The following is a 13,473-nucleotide window of genomic DNA, read 5'->3' as shown; positions in this document are numbered from 1 at the left end:
GTCGGCAGAGCTGGCCTGCCTGGCAGGCCCGGTGGGACGCGTGGTTCTGCAGACACCTGCGCTACCCGCAGGCTGCGTTGTTACCGCCGCTCCTAGGGAGACCGGAGATCTCCCCGAAGGTGGAAGCCGGCTCCGGCACGAGTGTGGGACGCCCTGCCTGAGGGAAGATTCCCTACCAGACATATACATATATATATATTTTTTTTTTTTTTTTTTTGCGGGAATTGGGCCTGGAGGGTTGTCTGACTAGGTGAGCTTCGGTGCACAGGAGAAACCGAGGTCTAGAGTGGGGAAGGGGCTGACGCAAGGTCACCCACATCGAGTCGGGAGCAGGCCCGAGATTCCAGGCTCCCAATCCAGAGCTGTTTGGTGGAGAAGCAGCTGCTCTGGTCACACGTGGGAGGCGGGGGGAGGGGGTCTTGGGCCCAAAATAGCGGTGAAGAGGTTGTGATAGCTCGTGTCAGAGGGGCATGCAGAGCTACTGGAGGGCTTCTCCTTTCTGCAGCTTCTCTGTGGTTTTCTCTGCAGCTTTCCTTCCCTATGCTAAGCAGATGCCTCTCCACCACTCTTACCCCAACCCGCAGGCTTGAAGACCTTGGTGTCATCCAGTCATCCTGGTAGTGAAAAATCACAGATTTGAGTTTGGGAGAAACCCTTTTCCAATAACCGAGATGTTGTGTAATTGGATTGGTCCTTTTTGCATTTCCTTTTCTGTTAGATGGTTTTATGGTCTTGGTCCATCGCACTTAATGGTGAGGAAGCTTCAAGGTCAGTGGTTTTTACAAAAGTAGACATCGTGTTTATAGACGTCGTGTGGATGTTATTAAATTGGAGGCTTCTTCCCATGGCGGGAATGGTTTTGGGAGTAGGGAGCGGTGGTTAACTTTGTTTCTGGCCACAGTTACTCCTGCTTTTATTTCATAATTTGTGTGATTTTTTACTCTCACATCTCATTTGATTTTAGCAACAATCCTATAGCTAAAGTTTATAGACGACTCATTATGACAGTCACTGGCCTTGGCCTTTTATATGGGTTATCTAATGTAATCTTCACCCATTCTCAAGAGGTGGGTACTGTTTTTTCATGGCCCTGAACCCTTTAACAACAACAACAAAAAAAAACCAGACGAGGAAACTGAGGCTTTATTGATGTTGTGTGATTTGTCTGAGGCCACTCAGCTAGTATTTCTTGGAGCTAGAATTTGAACCCCTGTGGACTGTTTCAGGCTCACCTTTTTTTCTTTTGAGATGAGTCTTACTCTGTTGCCCAGGTTGGAGTACAGTGACACAGTCTCAGCTCACTGCACCCTCTGGCTCCCGGGTTCAAGTGATTCTCCTGCCTCAGCCTCCTGAGTAGCTGAGATTACAGGTGCACGCCACCAGGCCCAGCGAACTTTCATGTTTTTCGTAGAGACAGGATTTTACTATGTTGGCCAGGCTGGACTCAAACTCTTGACCTCAAGTAATCTGTCCTACTCAGCCTCCCAAAGTGCTGGGATTATAGGTGTGAGCCACCATGCCTGGCTCCAGGCTCACCTTTTTTTTTCTTTTTTGGAGACAGTCTCGTTTTGTCGTCCAGACTAGAGTGCAGTTGCACAATCATAGCACACTGCAACCAACCTCCGCCTCCTGGGTTCAAGTGATTCTCCTGCCTCAGCCTCCTGAGTAGCTGGGATTACAGGTGCCCACTACTATGCCGGCTAATTTTTGTATATATTGTAGAGACTGGGTTTCTCCGTGTTGCTCAGTCTAGTCTAAAACTCCTGAGCTCAAGCAGTCCTCCTGCCTTGGCCTCCCAGAGTGCTGAGATTACAGACATGAGCCACTGCGCCTGGTCCAGGCTCATCTTCTTAACCACCGTGCTAGAAACCACATCACTTTGAGCTGAAGACAGTAATTTGCCTGAGGTCACGCAGATGGTAAGTGGCAGAGAAAGGACTCTGATTTCCTGTTTCCCCGGGCCTGCGTATTCTCATGCCCTTGCCCTCCAGTGTGTATTTTCAGAGGGCAGAGGTATGTATACAAGGTAGGTGATGGAAGGTGAGAACTGAATCCAGAGTTCATAGTTTGTGACTCATTACAGCTTTGTGCAGAGCTGCCTGCAGACTTTTTTTTTTTTTAACTAAAAAGACTCAGTACTTTCAAGAATAATTTGATTTTTAAAATTGTTCTTGAGGACCAAGGAGAATTTCTTTGGTCCCATAGTTATTTAGAATTAATAGTGTTTTCACTGTCCAGTGGGAAACACTATGTCCATTTCATATCACTAAGCATCAGGATATATTAACAAGTTATACTCTCAAAACTGAAGTCAGAGTTATGTAGCTTTTGTTATATGTACATGGGAAGAGGATTAGAAGAGGCTTTCTTCAGGAATTCTAAGGCGATTAGTATAAACTGGCAGGTCTAGGAAAAGAACGGTACAGACTGTCCGTGAATTCAGCACTTTAGCACATTTGACTTTTGAACTCCACACTTTTGTTGTTTAAATACATTAGTACCCCCAAACAACTATGATTCCTTGAATTCAGACATTCTGACAAATGAACGAACTCATCTATGGTGGTACTTGCCCACCAGCCAAAAATTCAACAACTATCAGCATTAATTAGTGTTTCCTGGTGGGCTAACATCCCTATTAGGTAGGTAAGATTATTGTGATCAAACTGAAGCCTAGAGATTAACTTGCTCAAGGTTGTAGCTACCAAGTTCTAGAGCTGGGATTCGAACATAGGCATTCTCACTGAGAGCTCAGCTCTTCACCAAGTTCAGATTCAGTAGCACCACTGTCTTTGTACAACAGTATTTGTACTGCCAAGATTTCAGGATTTGTTTTACAATTGTGTTGGAAACCTTGCTTGGGGCCTCAGCTCTTGCTGGAATTCATTGAGGGCTATGTGGACAGGGCTATGAGGTGGTAAATTGTGGTGGGTTTAAATTTTACTGGTGGTGTCTGGGGTTGGAATAGCTTTTCTGTGTACATAGATTTGAAACATCTCCATAGTGCATCTCACATTACTAATAAGTTTGGGTATTGTATTTTTCGTTTTTGAAAACCTCCACCCATGACCTTACTAGAACCCATACTTGATTATTTGTTCTCCTTTGGCTAAAATTATTCTCTTTTGCTATGTAGTTCTCAGCAGATTTTGTACTCTTGTATGACTTGGTAAGCCCCAGTGCCTTCTTTCATTATTCTGTTTTTGAGACAGGATCTGGCACTGTCACCCAGGCTGGAGTGTCTTGGCTCACTGTAACCTCCACTTCCCAGGCTGAAGTCATCCATCCACCTCAGCCTCCTGTGTACTGGGATTACAGGCGGGTACCACCACGCCTGGCTACTTTTTTGTATTTTTTGTAGAGACAGTATTTCACGATGTTGTTCAGGCTGGTCTCGAACTCCTGAGCTCAAGCAGTCTGCCTCCCTCAGCCTCCCAAAGTGCTGGGGTTACAGGCGTGAGTCACCGCGCCCTGCCCATTATTTATGTATTTATTTATTTGAGAAGGAGTCTTGCTCTGTCACCCAGGCTGGAGTGCAGTGGCGCAGTCTTGGAGCACTGAAACCCCCGCCTCCTGGGTTCAAGCAATTCTCTGCCTCAACCCCCTGAGTAGCTGGGATTACAGGTGCCCACCACCATGCCCGGCTAATTTTTGTAGTTTTTTTTTTTTTTTTGAGATGGAGTCTCACTCTGTCCCCCAGGCTGGAGTGCAGTGGTGTGATCTCCGCTCACTGCAAGCTCCATCTCCCAGGTTCAAGTGATTCTCCTGCCTCAGCCTCCCAAGTAGCTGGGATTACAGGTGCCCACCACCATGCCCGGCTAATTTTTGTAGTTTTTTTTTTTTTTTTGAGATGGAGTCTCACTCTGTCCCCCAGGCTGGAGTGCAGTGGTGCGATCTCCGCTCACTGCAGGCTCCACCTCCCGGGTTCACACCATTCCTGTCTCAGCCTCCTGAGTAGCTGGGACTACAGGTGCACGCCATCACGCCTGGCTAATTTTTTGTATTTTTAGTAGAGATGAGGTTTCACCACGTTGGCCAGGCTGGTCTTGAACTCCTGACCTCGTGATTCACCCGCCTCAGCCTCCCAAAGTGCTGGAATTACAGGCGTGAGCCACTGCGCCTGGCCCCATTATTCTTAATTTTAAAATGTTTTCAGTGGTTATGGATTAGGGAAGGGAAGGGATGGAGGGAGATAATAAGTATTTGACTCTGTTTTGTTATGCAGCCTCCTCTGCACCATACTTTATTTATTTATTTATTTTTCTTTTTTTTTTTTTAGTTTCACCCTCATATTTTTAAGTAATTGAAAGTGGAATTGATGGTCAGGTATGGCACTTAATAAATTTGTATAGAATATGGGAATTTCTAGGTCAGCAAATTGCATAATAGAAATAGAGAAAGTTCAAAGTAGAAAAAAATGTTTGCACAGTGTTTAGAATATACACACACACACAGGCATGAGATCCCTTGTTTTAATATGTCGTACTGACCTGCAGTCTTGGACGAGCCTGAATCAGGTGTAAGATATTTTCCAGTGTGTCTCCCCAGTGGCAATGACTTCTTTGCTGAGTTAGAACATTTCTCTTGGGTGCCTGGCTCAGTTAATTATTCTACTACAGTTCATAGTTTAGGAGTTCCTGACCCCGGGATGGTGGACTGATACTGGTCTGTGGCCTGTTAGGAACTGGGACGCACAGCAGGAGGTGAGCAGCAGGGTGTTGTAGGGGAGAGCATTACTGCCTGAGCTCTGCCTCCTGTCAGATCAGCTCTTAGGAGTAGGAGCACAAACCCTATTGTGAACTGTGCATGTGAGGGATCCAGGTTGGCACTCCTTATGAGAATCTAATGCCTGATATCTGAGGTGGAATAGTTTTATCCTGAAACCATCCCTCCCTGCCATCTGTGGAAAAATTGCCTTTCATTAAATCGGTCCCTGGTGCAAGAGGTTGGGGACCACTGCTCTAGTTCATAAATGAAAACTTGTAGGTCCTCAATCAAAAGTGATATTTATTCTGACCTCCCCTTGGACAGTGTGGTAGCTTTGCGAATCTGGTCCTATTTTGCCTCAGAAGTGACAGGGTACCTTGGTGAGTGAAGACTATCTTGCCTTTCTGTAGAAAAGTCACTTGGCACAACCTATTTTTTTCCATTCTGAAATATGACCATTTAAAAAGCCCTGACTTACTAGAACTTGTCTCAATTAATCTAAAACTTCCATTGCCATTGGATGGCTGAGACCACCTCTGAGACTCACCTTGCTCATAACCAAAACAGTCCCTGTTGGTCCTTTGCCCTGGACCTGTGACATTCTGGACTATTTTTGTGTTCAGTTTTGGCCAAGTGTAACAAGAATACAAGGCTGGGCACAGTGGTTTGGCTGGGCGAGGTGGCTCATTCTTATAATCCCAGCACTTTGGGAGGCCGAGGTGGGTGGGTTGCCTGAGGCCAGGAGGTCGAGACTAGTCTGGCCAAAATGGCAAAACCCCATCTCTACTAAAAATACAAAAATTAGCCAGGCGTGGTGGCAGGTGCCTGTAACCCCGGCTACTCAGGAGGCTGAGGCAGGAGAATCACTTGAACCTGGGAGGCGGAGGCTGCAGTGAGCTGAGATTGTGTTACCGTACTCCAGCCTGGGGGACAGAGCGAGACTTCATCTCAAAAAAATAAAAAATAGGGCCAAGCGCAGTGGCTCAACGCCTGTAATCCTAACACTTTGGGAAGCCAAGGTGGGCGGATCATGAGGTCAAGAGTTCGAGACCAGTCTCGCCAACATAGTGAAACCCCATCTCTACTAAAAATATACAAAAAATTAGCCGGGTGTGGTAGTGTGCACTTGTAATCCCAGCTACTTGGAAGGCTGAGGCAAGAGAATCACGTGAACCCACGAGGTGGAGGTTGCAGTGAGCCAAGATTGCGCTATTGCACTACAGCCTGGGCGACAGTGTGAGACTACATCGCGGGGAGGTGGGGGATGAGGGGAGCCAGTGTGGCGGTGCATGCTTGAAACCAGGAAGTCCAAGCTGCAGTGAGCTGAGATTTTGCCACTGCACTCCAGCCTGGGTGACAGAGCAAGATGCTGTGTCAAAATACATGAACAACAAAAAAAAAACTCTTCTGCTATCTTAGCTAAAGAATTAAAAACAACAAAAAACCCTGACATTTTAGACTTAAAATGAAGGTTTTAATGCACAGAAATACTGTTACATAGATTAGAGGGTAGTTGTTGAAACATAGGGCAAGATGAAGAGATTAGTACATTTCTTTTTTTTCTGTTTTTGGAGACAAGGTCTTGCTGTGTTGTCCAGGCTTCAGTGCAGTGATGTGAACATGGTTCACTGCAGCTTCGACCTCCTGGGCTCAAGCGATCCTCCCATCTCAGCCTCTGGAGTAGCTGGCACTACAGGCACAGGCCACCATGCCTGGCTAGTTTTTTAAATTTTTATTTTATTTTATTTTATTTTTGAGATGGAGTTTCACTCTTGTTGTCCAGGCTGGAGTGCAATGGTGTGATCTTGGCTGGCTGCAACCTCCGTCTCCTTGGGGGAATCTCTTGAGGCCAGGAGTTTCAGACCAGCCTGGCCAACATGGTGAAACCCCATCTCTACTAAAAATACAAAAAAATTAGCTGGGCATGGTGATACGCACCAGTAATCCTAGCTACTCAGGAGACTGAGGCAGAATACCTTGAACCCAGGAGGTGGAGGATGCGACGAGCTGGGATTGCACCACTGCGCTGCAGTCTGGGCGACAAAGCTAGACTCTGTCTCAAAAAAAAAAAAGTTGAAAGGATTTGGAAAAAATCTAATTTAATAGGTGGTAGCCATCACTAATCATTGGTTCTTTGAACTTCCTTTGGTTCTTTGATCACTTTGTATGTATTATCTTTTTTTTTTTTTTAATGGATTTTTTGGGATGCAGTCTTCCTCTGTCGCCTGGGCTGGAGTGCAATGGCGCGATCTCCGCTCACTACCACCTCCATCTCCCAGGTTCAAGTGATTCTCCTGCCTCAACCTCCCAAGTAGTTGGGATTACAGGTGCCTGCCACCATACCTGGCTAATTTTTGTATTGTTAGTGGAGACAGGATTTCACCTAGTTGGTGAGGCTGGTCTTGAACTCATGACCTCAAGCAATCCACCTTCCTTGGCCTCCTAAACTGCTGGGATTATAGGCATGAGCCACCGCATCCGGCCTGTATTATCTTATATATATATATCTCATATATATATCTTTCATTTTCCTAACAGACTACCCTTTTTTTTCCATACCATTTGTTCGTTTATGCATTCCTTCATTCAACATTTATTCAGGGCCTGATATGTGTTAGGCACTATATAGATTCAGGGAATGAGTACTAAACAACACAGACATAGTTTCTGCTTTCAAGGAGCTTATCTCCTTGAAATGACAGTACACATCACCATTACAGTTGTGTTAAGGGATTTGAAGGAATAGGACAGTTTGCCATGAGAGCATACAATATGGGCATTTGAGATGTTGGGGTCAGGTCAAGAAAAGGTTTCCTGTGGAAATGATATTTTACTTTGGACATGAAAGGAGAACCAGGGTTAGGCAAAGAGATGGGGAGAGGGTGGTGAAGACCCTGAGAAAAGGAGCTTGGTCCACTTGAGGATGTAAACAAAGACTTGTGTAGTTGGAATGAAGAGATAAGTGAGGAAGTGAGATGAGGCTAGGAGTGGGCAGCGACTCAGCTTTGTAATCCATTTTAAGGATACTGAAATTTAAAGACAGTGGAATCATACCTGTGAAAAGAAAGAAAGACAGTGGATGACGTTGAAAGGATTTAACCAGAAGAGTAGAGTGACAAGGTGTGCATGTAAAAAAGATAGCTATGAATACTGTGTGGGAAATAAACCTTTAAACTAAAAGGGAAGCAAGGCCAGGTGTGGTGGCTCACGCCTGTAATCCAAGCACTTTGGGAGGCTGAAGCGGGAGGATCACGAGGTCAGGAGATCGAGACCATCCTGGCCAACATGGTGAAACCCTATCTCTACTAAAATACAAAAAAATTAGCTGGGCGTGGTGGCATGTGCCTGTAGTCCCAGCTACTCAGGAGGCTGAGGCAGGAGAATCACTTGAACCCGGGAGGTGTAGGTTGCAGTGAGCTGAGATCGCACCACTGCACTCCAGCCTGGTGACGGAGCAAGACTCCATCATAAGTAAATAAATAAATAAATGGGAGGCAAATGTAGGATGGGTTGGTCATTATTCATTTTTAGGTTCATCCTTGTCCCTTGCAGTCTTGCACGTGGTAGGTATTTAACAAAGGCTTGCTGACCGAAGGAATGTTTCTTCTGTAATTTGTATTCATGGTAAAAGCAAGGCTCCTATTCTCCAACTTTTAGGGTTTTTAAGTAAAGGATATTGTGTTTAAAGATGGAGCTCTCTTCTATTTAGTGTTTTTCTAAGTTGGGGCAATATCTTTAATAGTGTCTGAAATTCTTGTAGTAAGTGGAAGTGAGCATATTATTTCAGCTGCTAAGGAGACCATTCATGACAGCTGCAAGAACATGCAGATTAAAAACTTTCCTTTTGGCCGGGCGCAGTGGCTCAAGCCTGTAATGCCAGCACTTTGGGAGGCCGAGACGGGCGGATCACGAGGTCAAGAGATCGAGACCATCCTGGCTAACACGGTGAAACCCCGTCTCTACTAAAAAATACAAAAAAACTAGCCGGGCGAGGTGGCGGGGCCTGTAGTCCCAGCTACTCGGGAGGCTGAGGCAGGAGAATGGCGGGAGGCTGAGGCAGGAGAATGGCGTAAACCCGGGAGGCGGAGCTTGCAGTGAGCTGAGATCCGGCCACTGCACTCCAGCCCGGGCGACAAAGCAAGACTCCGTCTCAAAAAAAAAAAAAAAAATAAAAAACTTTCCTTTTTATTTGCAAAATTGATACTTTTCCTACTGTCAGTATCCATCCCTCAGTAAGATTGGATGAACAAATCCCAGGACCTCTTCTCCAGGGTATGTGGACAGCAGGCCTGCATGTGTCCAGGCCTGCTGCTGCCTACATCTTCAAGGACTATTAACTTCTTTGGGAAGTGTTACCTCCGGAGTGCAGCCTGTGTATTCATTCAACACATTTTGATAGTGTCTTGCCAATGATTTATCCCTGTCCTTCCCAAATTTCTATCGTTCTTTTACTAATCTCATTATTTTAGCTGCATTATAGTATTATCTATACTATTACTTAATATTTTTCTCCAAGGTGACTTCTACAATTAAATTTATTTTACAATAATCTATATTATTGCTATGAGTGGAAAACCTGTATCACTTGCTCTAGGAAAATAAAACTATAAAAGTAAAGTATAATGAAAACTAAACAATGTTATTAAATTAACCAGATTCTGATACTTGTAAAACTCCAGGACCTATTCCTTCCTTCTGGAAAAAAAAAAAAAGGCCGAGTGCGATGGCTCCTGTCTATAATTTCAGCACTTTGGGAGGCTGAGGCGGACAGATTACAAGGTCAAGAGATTGGGACCATCCTGGCCAACATGGTGAAACCCTGTCTCTAGTAAAAATACAAAAAAATTAGCTGGGTGTGGTGGTGCGTGCCTGTAGTCCCAGCTACTCAGGAGGCTGAGGCAGGAGAATCGCTTGAGTCTAGGAGGTGGAGGTTGCAGTGAGTCGAGATCACGCCACTGCACTTCAGCCTGGCGACAGAGTGAGACCCTGTCTCCAAAAAAAAAAAGGTATTAGCAATTATTAGAGAAATAGTAGGCTAGCACCAAACTGACACTTTCTCCTTAATGTAAAGGAAGTATTAGAAAAGAGATTAGGGCCAGGTGTGGTGACTCACGCCTGTAATCCCAGCACAATCCCAGTTGAACCCAGAGGCAGAGGCTGTAGTGAGCTGAGATCGTGCCACTGCATTCTAGCCGCAGCAACAGAGCGAGACTCCATCTCAAAAAAAAAAAAAAAAAAGAGAGATTGACTTTTTCACTGTGAGTGTTATCTAGGGCTGTCTGCAAGGACTAAAAGCATTTCATTTGGAATGACACTCACCCATGCTTTGGAAAATATTGCTTTAACCAGTACATTTTATTGTTTCCATTGCCTGATTTGTGGATGGCTGATTTTGACTGACTCCTGTTATTAAGGGAACAGCACCATTCCTCATGGCCAAACTACAATTCCCCTTGAGTAACTTTTTAAAAAGGCTTACTAAGAAGACAGACTTAGGATATCGTTTTTATTGGCCTGTTTTCTCCAAGGACTACTTAACTTGTATTACAGATTTAGTAATGTAAAATGAAAATAAACTTTCCCAAGAGACTTAGCAGCCAATTAATCACACTCTCCTAGGTGTCCAGGAAAGGGGAGCCTGATACCTGGCTGAATGCAGTAAAATGTTTTAAACTCTTTCAGGTGAAGAAACAATCTCATTGATACCAGCGCAAGTAAAGAGGGTTACTGTAAATCTCGCCAAGGCAAGAGTGTAGTGCCCCAGGACCCGATGGAAATGAGAAAGTTGTCAGGACCTGAAGTTTCTTTTTCAGTTGCTCATCTCTGCTTTTCTCTGTGTCTGTTTTTTTTCTCTGCTTGGTTCTTTTTTGTTGTTGTTGCTGTTTTTTGAGATGGAGTCTTGCTGTGTCGCCCAGGCTGGAGTGCAGTGGCGCAATCTCAGCTCACTGCAACCTCCGCCTCCTGGGTTCAAGTGATTCTCACGCCTCAACCTTCCAAGTAGCTGGGATTACAGGCGTGTACCACCACGCCCAGCTAATTTTTGTACTTTTTTTTTTTTTTTGAGACAGAGTCTCGCTCTGTCACCCAGGCTGGAGTGCAGTGGCCGGATCTCAGCTCACTGCAAGCTCCGCCTCCCGGGTTTACGCCATTCTGCCTCAGCCTCCCAAGTAGCTGGGACTACAGGTGCCCACCACCTTGCCCAGCTAGTTTTTTGTATTTTTTAGTAGAGACGGGGTTTCACCATGTTGGCCAGGCTGGTCTCGATCTCCTGACCTCAAGGGATCCGTCCGCCCCTGCCTCCCAAAGTGCTGGAATTACAGGCATGAGCCACTGCGCCCAGACTGCTTGGTTCTTCAGACTGTTTTTTCCTGCTTACTCATCAACTTACCTGAACCCAACATGTTAACTTCTGTAGCCACACCAAGCTGTGGCTGGAGAAGGGAGGGTTCATTAGCCTCACCCCATAAGCTTAATGTCTCTAGATTTCCCAATAAAGGTAATTGACATTTTTCATTTTTATATAAATGCTATGTGAATAAAGAGTCAAGAGACAACTCTTTTTCTTTGCTCCACATCAGTCAAGTTGCATCCCCGAAAGTGCCTTCAAAATAGAAATTCTGGAGCTGCCACTGGTAAACTCAGACTTAAAATTTTTAAGATTTTCCAACTGAGGTTCCTTGTAGCTTACTGACTCTGGCTTTCAGTGTTACAGAGTACCAGGAAGAAACCTGATTTACCCAGCTTGGATCAAATGTCCAACCTGGGGCGGGCTGCAGTTACATGGTCTAGATATGGTCATCTAGTCCTACCCCTTAAGCAGGGATACTGGAAACCGTTCCCAGACAAGAGGGCATGGGCAAGTAGGTACATTATATCAGAACCTCGTCAACTACAGAGGGGAAGGGAAAAATACCCTGATAGTCCTAACCTCTGGTCTGATCCATTTATGGGCAGACCTTCAGAGATGGTTCTCATCAAAGATGTTTACCCTTTGAGAAGGCTTCAAGATAGGTTCTATGAACCTGGAACCTTGCAGGACCACTGAGTCAGCAGTGACTTAGAACTGACTCAGAATGAGATAGGCATCAAGTTATGAGGAAGAGAGGGTGTCGTTTATTGAGCTGGTTTATCTTTGTCAGATAGTTTATAAGGACATACGATGGCCTGTCAGCTGAGCTAAGGATTTAAGAAAACTGGTATTAGATATTTAGGTATTTAGGCCAAGATTATGTTCTTTTAGATTTCTGTGATTTTCCAGTGTCTCTCCAGAATATTAGGTCTTTGGCCTTCCTCTCTAAATTGTAATTCCCTACAGAGTAAGGCTTCTTACCTTTTTACCTAGCATTATTGGTGCTCATCAATGTTAAGTGCATTGAACTCATGCATTCATGTGACTAAGTTTTAGGTAAGTGTTCATTGCAGAAAAATTTAAACCATATAGTAAAATGACAGTTTATTTCTGTTCTTTGGGACACTCTGAGCCACCAGGGTCATAGATTATTTTAAGTTGTCTGTGCCTTTGCTGATATGGGACCTTGATGAGCAAAGAGGAACCTGGTAGTGGTGAGGATTGTGAACTGGCCTGTGTTCAATCATCTTTGTATATTTAGAATTGACAGCTACTGTACTGTTTCCCATTTATAACACTTCTCATTTTTCTTCTCTAGAAATGAATCTTTGCTTTTGTTAGCCTTTTTTTTTTTCTTTTTTTGACATGGAGTCTTGCTCAGTTGCCTGGACTGGAGTGCAGTGGCGTGATCTCGGCTCACTGCAAGCTCCGTCTCCCCGGTTCACGCCATTCTCCTGCCTCAGCCTCCCGAGTAGCTGGGACTACAGGCACCCGCCACCATGCCCAGCTAATTTTTTTTGTATTTTTTAGTAGAGATGGGGTTTTACTATGTTAGCCAGGATGGTCTCGATCTCTTGACCTCGTGATTCACCCACCTCAGCCTCCCAAAGTGCTGGGATTACAGGCATAAGCCACTGTGCCCGGCCCTGTTAGACTTTTAAAAATAATTAATAGACTGTTTTTAGAGCATAAAACTGCTTTATGGTTTACAGAAAAATGAGTAGAAAGTACAGAGTTCCCAACAACTTCCTCTCCCCAACCCCATGGTTTCCCTTGTTGTTAACAACTTGGATTCATACGCATTTGTTACCATTGCTGAGCCAACATGATACATAATTGTTAAGTAAAATCCATAAATAGTTTAGGCTTTATTCTTTGTGTTGTGTATTCTGTGGGTTTGACAAATGTATGAAGACATATATCCACCATTACAGTATTATACAGAATGTTTCAGTGCCCTAAAAATCCCCTGTGCTTCACCTATCCATCCCAGCCTCCATCCTGTGTCAACCACTGATTATTTTACTATCTCTAGTTTTTCACCTTTTCCAGAATGCCAGATAGAAGTTATGTGTATATATAACTTTTCAGATTGGCTTATTTTCTCTTAGCAATATGGATATAAGTTTCCTCCATGTCTTTCTCTTTCTCTCTGTCTTTTGTGCTTGATAGCTCATTTCTTTTTTTTTTTTTGAGACAAGGTCTTGCTCTGTCACCCAGGCTGGAGTGCAGTAGTGCAAGCATAACTCATTGCAGCCTCTACCTCCTGAGCTCAAGCAAACCTCCCAAGTAGCTGGGACTATAGGCATGTGCCACCATACCTGACAATTTTTTTTTTTCTTTGAGACGGAGTTTTGCTCTGTCACCCATGCTGGAGTGCAGTGGCGCGATCTCAGCTCACTGCAAGCTCCGCCTCC

The 13,473-nt window shown here is 44.7% G+C and overlaps 1 protein-coding gene across 1 annotated transcript in view; it reads left to right on the top strand.

The window, feature by feature from the left end:
• Positions 1-13,473, top strand: part of NAA25 (N(alpha)-acetyltransferase 25, NatB auxiliary subunit) — a 92,400-nt gene that overhangs the window by 646 nt on the left and 78,281 nt on the right. The gene's annotated exons all lie outside the window — the stretch shown is intronic.

Source organism: Colobus angolensis, unplaced genomic scaffold (assembly GCF_000951035.1).
Source record: "Colobus angolensis palliatus isolate OR3802 unplaced genomic scaffold, Cang.pa_1.0 Scaffold79, whole genome shotgun sequence".
Lineage (NCBI taxonomy): Eukaryota > Metazoa > Chordata > Mammalia > Primates > Cercopithecidae > Colobus > Colobus angolensis.
Note: the sequence above shows the minus strand (reverse complement) of the source record. Positions and strands in the feature narration are given on the sequence as shown.